The following is an 11,857-nucleotide window of genomic DNA, read 5'->3' as shown; positions in this document are numbered from 1 at the left end:
TTCTTAATAACTACTCTCTCTCACTCCCTTTCTTTCCCTTCTTTCCTTAACCGCTTTCTTATCAGTAACTATTCCCTCTCACCGCTTACCCTTTCTTCCTCACCTGTCCTTCTTCCTTTTCTTCCCCTCTACTTAATACCCCTTTCCTATCAGTAACTACTTCTCCCTCTCATCTTATACCCTCCTCCCTCCTCTTCCCTCCCTTCCTTCCCCGGCTCTCAATAAGTACCCCTCCATCCATTCTTAACCCCTTTTCCTGGTCTCAGTAAATATTCCACCAGGGAGCTACGGGCGGCACAAAAGCTCTGACAGTTACCAAGATGTGCAGCCCGTGGTGCTCTGAGTTCAACAAGTGGCCTGCTGCCGGAGTCGATGGAGGAGGAGGAAGTATAGGAGGGAGGAGTAGGAGAAAGAGGAGGAGGAGGAAAGTAGAGGAGAAGGAAGTATAGGGCGGAGAAGTAGGAGAAAGAGGAGGAAGGGGAAAGTAGAGGAGGAGGAGAGAGGACGACGAAATAGTTATGGTGCTGCAGAAGTCGCTGGGGAAGGGAGAGGAGGTGTGGTTCTGGGGAAGGTGTAGTTGTAGAGCAAGAAAAGGGGAGAGGATAAGGCTAGGAGAGAGAGAAATCGAGAATTGGAATGTGGGGAGAGGGAACACAATCAAAAAAAGTACTCTTGTGTACACTATATGACCATGGCTCTCCATTACACAGCTAAGTATTTGATTGCAACTGTTGAGGAAGAATAGAGGGACAGGATGAGAAAATGAAAAGGTGGGAGAAAGAAAGTGATAGAGGAGGCAAGAGGAAAGAGTGAAGGAATATAAGAGAGATAGAACCAAGAAGTAGAAAAACAAATCAAGATAGAGACAATCGAAGCAAAGAGAGAGAGAAAGAGGGTGTAAGAGAGTCGAGTCGGGGAGAAGAGAGGGGGAGGAGGGGAAGTGAGAGTGGGGTGGGGTGGCATCATTGGGTCTTAAGGAACAGGGCAGCTCCGTGGCACGACCCAACTATCTTAACGACTTGTCATGCACTCGATCCACTCACCTCTTTGAGCTTCGTTCACACTTTGGTCTTGACGGTCTCTAGACCCCCTGTGTTTTAAGACTTGAGCAGCAATATACACCAAGCAGCAATACCTCGTCTACGTCTCCATTAACAGTAAAAGCACTAGTTATAGAGCCATTATTACGGGGTTTCAGGAAAGTCTCTTTAAGCTGGGGGTTAACAGAGTGAAAGTACTGGTTTCCGAGAGGAATTTATGCAGACGAAAAGCTGTGGAAGAGTACGAAGACATCCGGCGAGAGGATGAGCGTCCCCGGAGCCGCTACTTTTCTCAACGATGCAGTAAAGATTTTCGAGAGACAGATATTGGCCGTCAATTTTGGCCCGAGTGCTCGCACCCATCAAAATGTTTGTTATTACGCATGAAAACGTCTAGTTCTACACGCCGCGGGTAATCGCGTCCTTATCTGATACACTCATTAGGAGAATCTAAATGAGACAGCTTATAGGCTGTCGGCTTTCGGAACAGGGAGTTAAGTTGGAGTGTGAGAGGCGATGCAGTGTTTCTTATTAGGATCTTGTTTTTTTTGTGGGGGGAATGGCGGGATGAGGGCTGGGTCTGGCGGGGATGAGGAAAGGAAGGAAGAGGAGATAAAGTCAAATACCGAGCGATTTTTACACCTAAATACCTTGACAGTTTTATTTTGAAGAGAATGGTCGCCCCCCTTCCACACCCGCACAGGATTACGACGTGGCGTGTGAGTCTGGTCATATATTGTTGAAGTGCTTTAATTTGTCGTCTTGATAACAGGGAAGAAACACGACGATAATACACTTGGAAACTTTTATAAATGGTCCTATCTATCCATGCCAATAAACCCGGGGTATGTGGATACTTTATATTAATCTTTATATTCAATGGAACTTTCTATTATAAACATTGTCTTCAACATGTACTTATCTCATTCTCGATAATCTATGTAAGACAATACGATCACCTTAGCTTATGTATATATATATATATATATATATATATATATATATATATATATATATATATATATATATATATATATATATATATATATATATATATCAATGATAAACGGAAGAGGTGAACCGACAATTATAAAACGATAAATTGAGGCGGCCATCACTGTAGATGGTGTTGAATGCTTCCCCGTCCTCACCCTCTGCCATAAACCACTTCGCCTCCACCACCATGAAGCTGAGGCGCAACCTCTCTCACCTAACACATATCTCGTCCTCCTCCTCCTCTTCCTCTTCCTCTTCCTCCTCCTCCCTCTATCCCTTTCAATTTGTCTCCTTTTGGATCTCTCATTCGTTTCCTTCATCATTTTTCAACCACCTCCTGCGAGTCATCCTTTTCTTTTGTAATACTTGACTCCTCCATTTTTTATTTCTTCATTTCTAAGTCTTCCTTTGCACACTCCCCTTCTTCCTCTTTTTCGTCATTCTACGCATATATCCACTGCCTTATTGTCTCATACTTAACTTCCTCCATATATCTTTTATTCTTCCCCTCCTTCTATTCCCTATTCTCCTCCTACACCCATCATCATCTGAAACCCTTCTCCTACAATCCTTGGCTTCCCTACGCTTCCACTATTCCTCTTACACTCCCATCCTCCTCCTCCTCCTCCTCACAACTCCAACGTTTCACTTCCTCTTATCCTTAACCTCCACTAAACCTCCCCCCAAAACCACCTCAAATGGCCGCCTTAAATCAGATAAAATACTACTAATAACGCGACCACCACCTGCAAACGACTCTTCACCACCCCAGGGTATCAATGAACACACACACACACACACACACACACACATACACACACACACACACACACCTTTTTTTCACCCGTCCTTTTTTTCTCACTCATTCACCAAGTCCACGGGTTAAGCGGTCCGGCACACCAGCAGCTTCTGGCCTCCATAAACCCAAGACTTTATAGCTCGGCCCGGCCCGTTACGTTCTGAAGACACCAATAACAGTCACCAGAGCACCTGATGGCAACACCACCCTTCTCAGATTTCTTCGCCCCTTTTGCTCGCGTCTTTCAGTTGTTTCTTGGAGGTAATTTAGCGGATTTGTTTTTCTCTCAGGGGGATTACCTGAGGATGTTGTGTGTGTACTTGTGAGAGGATTTCAAGTGAGGTTTATTCGACAAGAGAGATTAGTGAGGATATAATAAGAAGTTCCTTTCTTATGAGACGTTTAAAGTAAAAAAAAAAATTATTGTTGATTTTGACTTGTCATGCCAGCAGTAACACTCGAAGCTCAACAAAAAGCGGACCAAATTATATCATCCTTTTTTTCCTCTGTCCTCTACGTCTTATCCTAAATCCTTACGCACGAAAATAAAACAAAACAAGCGTGAAAACAAAACTAAACACACAATTAACTCAGTAATAAAACAGTAGGAAGACAATTTACAGACCAACAACACGCTGTTATTATCTCCATTATGCATCGATTCACATAAGCAAGTCACAGGTGATTGAAATTATGCAAATCCTTCCATTGCCCTCTTCATAAATTCTCTCCCGACAGCCTTGTGGACTGAGCAGCTGGTAGTAGTGTTCGTGTGTGTTGCAGTGTTAGAGCTTGTATTACATTTGAGCTTTTGTTAGGTTTAGGGTTTTGTTATATTCGGGGTTTTGTTATATTTGGGGTTTTCTTGTATATTGGCTTTTCTTTTAGATATTTGTGATTTTGTTATATGTGTGAGGTTTTTATCGTAAGGACTTGAATAGATAATAATGTTTCTCCTTTGGGATTTTACACTGGGTTTGTAGACTTAATAAGGTGGCAATGGTGAGTTTACATGAGGGAGAAGATCCGAGTTTACGCCGGGGCTCTGTTAACCCCTGAGTTATGCTGCACGAGGCCACGATGGCTCTAAATTGTTTAGGAAGGGGAGGTGGCAGATCAGCTGACCATGTAAACAAGGGAGAGCGGGTCAGTACACATGCGGTTGGGTGAATATATGTGTGTGTGTGTGTGTGTGTGTGTGTGTTATACTGTGTAAAGAGAATTGCTGAAATGAGAATTAGTAAATAAATACGGAGGGAATATATATACTGTATATACACATGGACACATACACATAAGTTCGAGACATCTCATTCAACTTTGGATATCAACATCACATTCTACAATAAGACCGAAGTCATAGGGCAACATTAATCTTCCTAAAGACATTACGTACAAATATATATTCAGAATCTCAACGCCTGATAACTTTAACCCTATCCACAAGCGTCATAAACAACATAACACAAATACCACAAAACTGCTTCAGGGTTATGTAATAATAACTATATAAAATCGTGAACAGGATTAATTGCAGCTTGTTTTATGTAATGGCTACGATAAAATACCGGTCTACCCCCCAATCACCCTACCCTTCACCCCTGAGGCACTATTTATACATAACATATGCACAGGTGCGTCACACGACCTGCCAAACATTGCTCGATTTTTACACGCATATTTTTGTCTTTTTTTCATATTATTAGTATTTAAGAGGTTAACATGTGTTTTCGTGGTGTGTGTGTGTGTGTTGTGTGTGTGTGTGTGTGTGTGTGTGTGTGTGTGTGTGTGTGTGTGTGTGTGTGTGTGTGTGTGTGTGTGTGTGTGTGTGTTTATGATTGTTTATTTTTTGTTTTTGGTTTCTAGTCTTTCGCTCTTATTTTCCCCTTTTATTTATTTATCAGTTAACTTCCAAGTTTATTGACCATGACCCCACATATAGGACAGAGCAAGGGGTAAGGCGACAAAGGGGAAGAAGAGAATGGGAGAAGACAGGAGAGAGGACAATGGAGAAAGGAGAAGAGGAAGAGAAATGGCAGAAAAGGAGACGAGCAAGTGGTGAAATGAGAGAAAGGGGAAGAGCAAGGAAGAAAGAGAAATGATAGGGGTGAAAGGAAAAGGCAAAGAGGGAGAGATGTGGCGGGGGAGGGAGCCACTCCATCAACTGACTGATTTATGGACTGAAGATTCTCTTGAGTTTTTTCGTGTTGGTGTTGTGTGTGACGGAATAGAAGGGCGCGTTTTAATGGCAGGCGTTTTTTTCCCTTCTCTGAGGGAGTGTCTGTCGCTCTGACGGTGAATGTCACTCCGGGAAGAAAAAATATGAAGGAAATTGATAGAGTTTATTTGTAGTGAAGCTCAAGTTAGATGAAGGAGAGTGAGTTTTCTTGGAGACTTTTGGAGTTTTCTTTGAGTTTTCTTGACGTTTAGTTGGAGTTATCAAAATCCTGTATTAATGTTTTACTGTACTGTACATTCTGTCTTTTATTATTACCAGTATTTATATATATATATATATATATATATATATATATATATATATATATATATATATATATATATATATATATATATATACTATGAGGGACCCAGGAGGGGTTGACCACTGAATATATTACACATTTATCATGGTTAAAGATCACCACAGGAAGAGAGGAAAAACACACTGACATAAGCAAAAAATACTTCTTGCTGACTCTGGTCACCCAAAGTTTTTTTTCAATAAGGTCGAGAGGAAAGGGAAGAAATTCTTAGAGAGGTGAGGAGGAAGGGAGACGGGAAAACGTAGGAAAGTGTTTACTTCCGCGTGGAAAATGAAAACAGAGGGAGGTATTTTTTTTTATCAGTGAGGAGGGAGATGAAAAAGTACATAAGAGTGATCAGTGTCGCGAGAAAAATTAAACAGACCCCAAGGATCACTTCACTGATTTTTAGTTTCTGACACTACCATGACAACAAAACAAAACGAAACACAACTTTGGGATTATTCACAAAAGTACTCAATTACCTTTTTGTGGGGGGTGGAGGGTGGTGGAGAAGAGATATCTACGGGGAGATTGGGAAAAGGGGTAGAACGAGGAAAGTCAAGGTAGTAAGGGACTGTACTGTACACCCTATGTGAAATATTGGGGTAAGTGGGAGGTTATTTACATTGGAGGGGAAGGGAAGGTGGAACGGAGAGGGTGGGTTGGGGGAACGGAGAGGAGGGTTGGGGATCTGAGAGGGAGGGTTGGATAACGGAGAGAGAGGGTTGGGGAACAGAGGAGGGGTTGGGGGAACGGAGGGAAGGTTGAGGGAAAGAGGAAAGGGGGTTAGAGGAGAAGGAGAGGAGGTTTATGAGTTCGGTGAGGGGGGGAAGTCATGTATATCCACAGTGAAAATAATGAGTCGTTTGATATGAGTTTATGCAGGTGGTGTGTGTGTGTGTGTGTGTGTGTGTGTGTGTGTGTGTGTGTGTGTGTGTGTGTGTGTGTGTGTGTGTGTGTGTGTGTGTGTGGCGTTTACGTATGCCTGTGTGGTTATGCAGTTTGTGTACATATGTATTAGTGTATATATACATATGTGTGGTTGTGAATTCCGGTATAAACATAGCTTCTTAGATCATAACATAAAATGTCAATGCATCGACCCCTTAGCTGTCTGTGCTTGGTTCTTCATTTCAAGGCGGAGAGGGAGGGAGGAGGAAGGGAGAAGTGGAAGCAGGAGTAAGAGGACGAGGAGGAGGATGGGGGAAGAAGGCGGAGGAGGAGGAAGAAAGGTGGAGGGAAGGAGGGGAGGAGGAGGAGAAGAAGGAGGAGGAGGAAGGGAGGGGAAGAAAGAGGTGGAGGGGAAGGAGGAGGAGGAGGGGGGGGGGGGGGGGGGGGGGGGGGGGGGGGGTGGGGGGGAAGAAAGAGGTGGTGGGGGAAGAAGAAGGGGGAGGAGGTCGAAAGAGGTGGAGGGAAGAAGAAGAGGAGGGGAGAACAAGGGAAGGAGGACTGTGTGGGAGGTGGTCAATGAAAAGTAAAAAAAAAGAAGGGAGACAAGTAGGAACAGATGTTAAAACATTTAATAATAGCAGCTGTTGTAGTAATAGTGATAGTGGCAGTAGTAGTGGTAATAATAGTAGTCGCAGGAATGGTAATTACAGGAAATGGAGGAAAATAATTGAATACCTCCTATTCCCTTCCTTTACCCGTTCCAACTTAGTCACCACCTTCCCATTCCCCATCAACCACTCTTACTCAGCCCCTTCCTCATTCTCACCACTAACTCTTCTCCTCCCTTCATCAACTCCCCCCACCCTCTTACTCCAACCTTTCCCCCATCACCCTTCTCTTCTCTTCCTCCTTCCCTCTTCCCTCCTGCCAATCCTCTCCCTCCCTCCTCCACCCACCCCTCCCTCCCTCTTACTTACCCTCCTACCAATCCTCCCTCCCCCTCCACCCCCTACCCCCCCTCCTTGCGGTAGCTCGTCCTGGATAGAACAGCCTCTAATAGCTATTATTTCTGTGATAATCGACCCGCTGCGCAATTTACGATCGACATAAAATCTTTTAGATATTACTACTAAGGATAACTGTGGCCAGCAGCGAGCCTTCTACACCTTGTATGTCATTGTGAGACGAGCGGCTACACTCTCTGAATTTGATAACTGCAATTTTTATAATGGTTAAACACAGTCTTCAAAGTGAATAAACGCCTCCATCCGTCGTTTTTATGGCCTATGAAACTTCAGGAAAGTCTGGTCTGTCCTGATGGTGTGTGTGTGTGTGTGTGTTGATATACAAGTGCATGTATCGGTTGTGTGTGTGTGTGTGTGTGTTGATTAAGTGCTTTGGTGTGTGTGTGTGTGTGTGTTGATATACAAGTGAATGTATCGGTTGTGTGTGTGTGCGTGTTTCTCTTACGTTTGATGTGTGTGCTTATTTGACTTGTGTATGCGTGTGTTTACATTATGCTTATGTGCTTGTGTGTCTTTGAGATTCATGTGTGTCTGTAAATGTCCTTCTCTGTACCCAACTATCTTCCACCCTGCACCACTACCATAAACAACACCATTACCACACCTACCACCACCACAACCACCAACACCACGACTGTTACCAAACAAATCAATGACCCTCAACCACGTCGCCAATCCTTCGAAAATGGATGGTTGTGTCACCTGTATGCTGATTAGGGAGCATGATGGACGTCTGAGAACACATGTGTATACGTATCTAGTGCCGCTGAGCAGGTGTTGGTAGGTGGGGAGTGGGGGAAGGATGAGGTGTTAGTGAGGAAAACAGACACTTGCCACAGCTGTTCCGTCGCCTATCATGGTTAGTAATAGCAGATGGTGTGGTAAATATATATTACCCTTGTGTGTACTGACGGGGGAAGCTGAGGAAGGTATAGGTGAAGCAGATTAATATGCAGGTCGTGTTTAGTACCGGATAGATTCATTAGAGTAGTGTCACTAGTGGTAATGTGAAGAATTATATTAGTGGTATAGCAGTTAATAACAGGTAGAGCAATCTTGACGGTATAGCTAATGGCAACGTTAAGGACAATGGTAATGGTATACCTTCTGATACCATGAAGAACAACGGTAAAAGTTTAGCTATTTATAACAGGATGAACAACAGTAAATATATATATAGGGGGGGATAGAACAGAACAGGAAGATCATTAGTTAATATATCGACCTCAATGATGATAATCTTAGGTGTGATGTACAAACCCTCATAGCTCGTCTCCACTATAAACTATTGCCATAAATAAATGTTTTCTGTTGGGTATTAAGATTTGATTTAGGAATAATAACATCAACAACAATAACAACGTACTTCTAAGATAATAGCAATAACACCAGTGACAACAAAAATAAAATTCTTCTAATACAACAACCATAATAACAACAAAGTACTTCCAAGAGAACAACAACAACAACAAACATGCTTCCGAGACAACAACATGGTCATAAATCCGTCGTAGATAATAACCATGACGCTAACCCTTCACTAATTGCCGCCCACACGTCACCAACATCCACAACCTATCGATCAACTCGTATCTTCAACTTCAACCCTTCACCTCCCCCTCAAACAACTATTTTTTTTTTCAACTCATCCGTTATTTTATTCCTCCAACAACCATCTCAACTGTCTATTTAAGTGAAGCTGTCTATGATACTTCTTTAATTTCCCGTTCAATTTCTCCCTCAATCGTTATTTCTGGGTTCTGTCAATGTCCCCTTCAATTTCTTTTGCCATTTGTCACGATAAAAGCCCCAATATACCTCAATGGTCCTTGGCCATGATACCGTATTGTAACCGATCCAGTTGACAGTGAAGCCTTCAAAACCTCCCCTTCAACTATACCCTCTCATTTACCACTTCAGAACCCTTTCAATTGCTCCTTCAATTCATCATTCTCCTCCTCCCCTCCCCCCTCCCACCTCCTTCGGTCACTACGACGAAGGTCTCAAGGCACCAGAGATGGGCCTGGACCGTGTTAACATATCCAGTTGACGGTATTGATAAAAGATGATTTACAGCGGCTTAGCACCTTTCCTGTCCTGGAAACGTTCATTTTCTTTAGAGGGGTGAAGGGGGTAGAGTATAAGGGAGGTGAAGGGATAGGAGTGAGGGCGTAGGTGGCAAGAGGAAGGTCTGGGGTGAAGTAGATTGGAAGGAATAGGTCGAAGGAAGATATTCTGGACTGGGAAAGTGTTGGTGTTGGAATAGGCAGAAATATTGGGACGTGTGTAATTCCAGGAAAGGCCTGAGAGACTAGGAGACAAAAAATAGGAGGAGGAAGGTTAATTTAGTTCTCGGTTTAAATAGAAATTTCCTGGAGGGAGCAGCCAGTTATTATTTTTCTGAGTGCTGAGAAACTAAAGTACGATTTTCAACGTCGAACTTTCATAAAGAAAAACGAGGCAAAGAACATAATTAGATACAGGAAAAGAGAAGCGGAAGAATCCCCTGGCTCAAGGTGAAGAGAAGGAGGGAAGAAGAGTCACATGAGAAAGTAGGGCTTGACCTTAGGGAGGAAGTTGAGGGGTAATAAGGGTAGCCCAGGGGGAGGCCTCCTCATAAACTGGAGGAGGAAATGGGGTACGTACACAGTGGGTCTGCAAAGTTGATTTTTGCGGTGAGTACAACACACACCTGCCTGGAGAGTTAAGACGTGCATCTGTTACGAGTATAGAGCTTAATGATAGTATGTGTATTTACGAGAATGCATTGAAGGAAGAAAGGCAGAAGAAATTTAAAACAAAAATCAAGTTTGAAGAAGCCAGAGTAATATTTCTTTCCGATCCTTTTTTGTAGAATGACCGCTCATGAAAGAGAAGCTGGTGATTTATAATAGAGTGGCGATGGAGGAGCAGCCTCAGACCCGGGTGTGTCTGAGATTCAATTATCCTATCTTGAAAATGTTTTAGAGCTGCCTTCAGAAAATATGCTTCCTGTCATTATGTGGCGTCCACACATCCCCTCCCCTGACAAAAGATTTAGATTTAGAGCCCCGTGTATTATTATATATTAAGTATATTTTCATCGTTTTTATAAGTCCTTAAGCGTGTGAATATAAACGCCATTACGAGTGGATGATAAATGAATAACTATACTGTATATATATTATTATCACTAACAACTCTGGGGTGATAAATAAGAGTATCATGTAAGCAGTGTTCTGTAAACTACAATTACGCTCTGCTTCCTCCAGTATAAATTACGGTACCCAAACATGACCCGCTCAGGATCAAGTGTTAATTAAAGGGTGTAAAAAAGACAAATTGAAGAGGATGAGGATTTTTCAAGAAGCTGCTCGTTCTTCTCTTACTGTCGACTTTATTTGTTGTCGTGTTTGGGGCGTGGAGGTAGGGGTGGGGAGGAGGGACTAATTTTCTTGTATGTTTAACTGTGTTTTTTTTTCATGTATATTTATAATGAAATAGACTGATATTTGATACACCCTCACAGTCTTGGTTTGAATTTTCATTATAAACACACACACACACACACACACACACACACACACACACACACACGCACACCGAAAATTTTCAACATTCTTTTACTCCTAACCTATAATCTACCCTCACACTGCGCCAATCTTTATCATTAAGTGTTGAGATGAATTGATAACCCAAGACATTTCCTTATTTAATCCATCCATCTGCTTCTAGAAACCCCATATACACATTGACCGACCAGTTATTGTATGAGTGTATGGACCAACAGTATATTGAGATTAAGATAACATTTTCGAAGTGGAACGTTTTTGCTTTCATTTATATATTCTGTGATTCAATCCATGATTTTTGTTGGAGATGATGATAAGGATTTAGCAAAAATATAGTAATGATTTTAATATAAACAAGAAAATAAATAATATTAATAACAATAATTCCAGTTATAGTAATATAATAATAATTATAGAAATTACTTTAAAATTAGTGTCATAATTATTTTTTTATAATAATAATAATGATAATAATAATAATAATAATAATAATAATAATAATAATAAATGGGTATTATTATTAGTATCATTATTATTCTATATAGCTCAATAGAAATTAAATAAGCCCAACATTCACTCTACTGAACTAGTTTCTCCTGGTAGCGCGGCTGGAGGAGTGTGTCCGCTGTTTTAACTGATCATTATTCAAATATTCGTAAAATGTCTCCAAGACCATCAGTACATAACGTGGAGGTACAGTTATATCCACACACGGTGACAGTATCAGGTGGTGACCTAATTAGCACAGGAGTTAATGATAATATTCTCAACTCTTGGGGTTTGTTGCGGCAGAGAAGGGCGAGCGAGTCAGAGGTCGCCGCTGTAGTGAGGCCAGTTAACGGGTTAGTCGTACACGCTCGCCCTCTTCCACACGCTCCGTCGGCGATAAATCACCAGCTTAGAACACCTCCCCATTACACCTGAGCTTACAACCCTTTGATTCCCAGGCAGTGTAGTTGGTGTACCAAGAATCTCAAAACTTCTCTGACTAAAACCAGCTTGGAAAATTAGTCTTCACCACAGTACATTT

The sequence above is a fragment of the Homarus americanus genome, unplaced genomic scaffold (genome assembly GCF_018991925.1).
Source record: "Homarus americanus isolate GMGI-L3 unplaced genomic scaffold, GMGI_Hamer_2.0 scaffold36734, whole genome shotgun sequence".
Taxonomy (NCBI): Eukaryota; Metazoa; Arthropoda; class Malacostraca; order Decapoda; family Nephropidae; genus Homarus; species Homarus americanus.
This window is presented reverse-complemented; position numbering follows the sequence as displayed.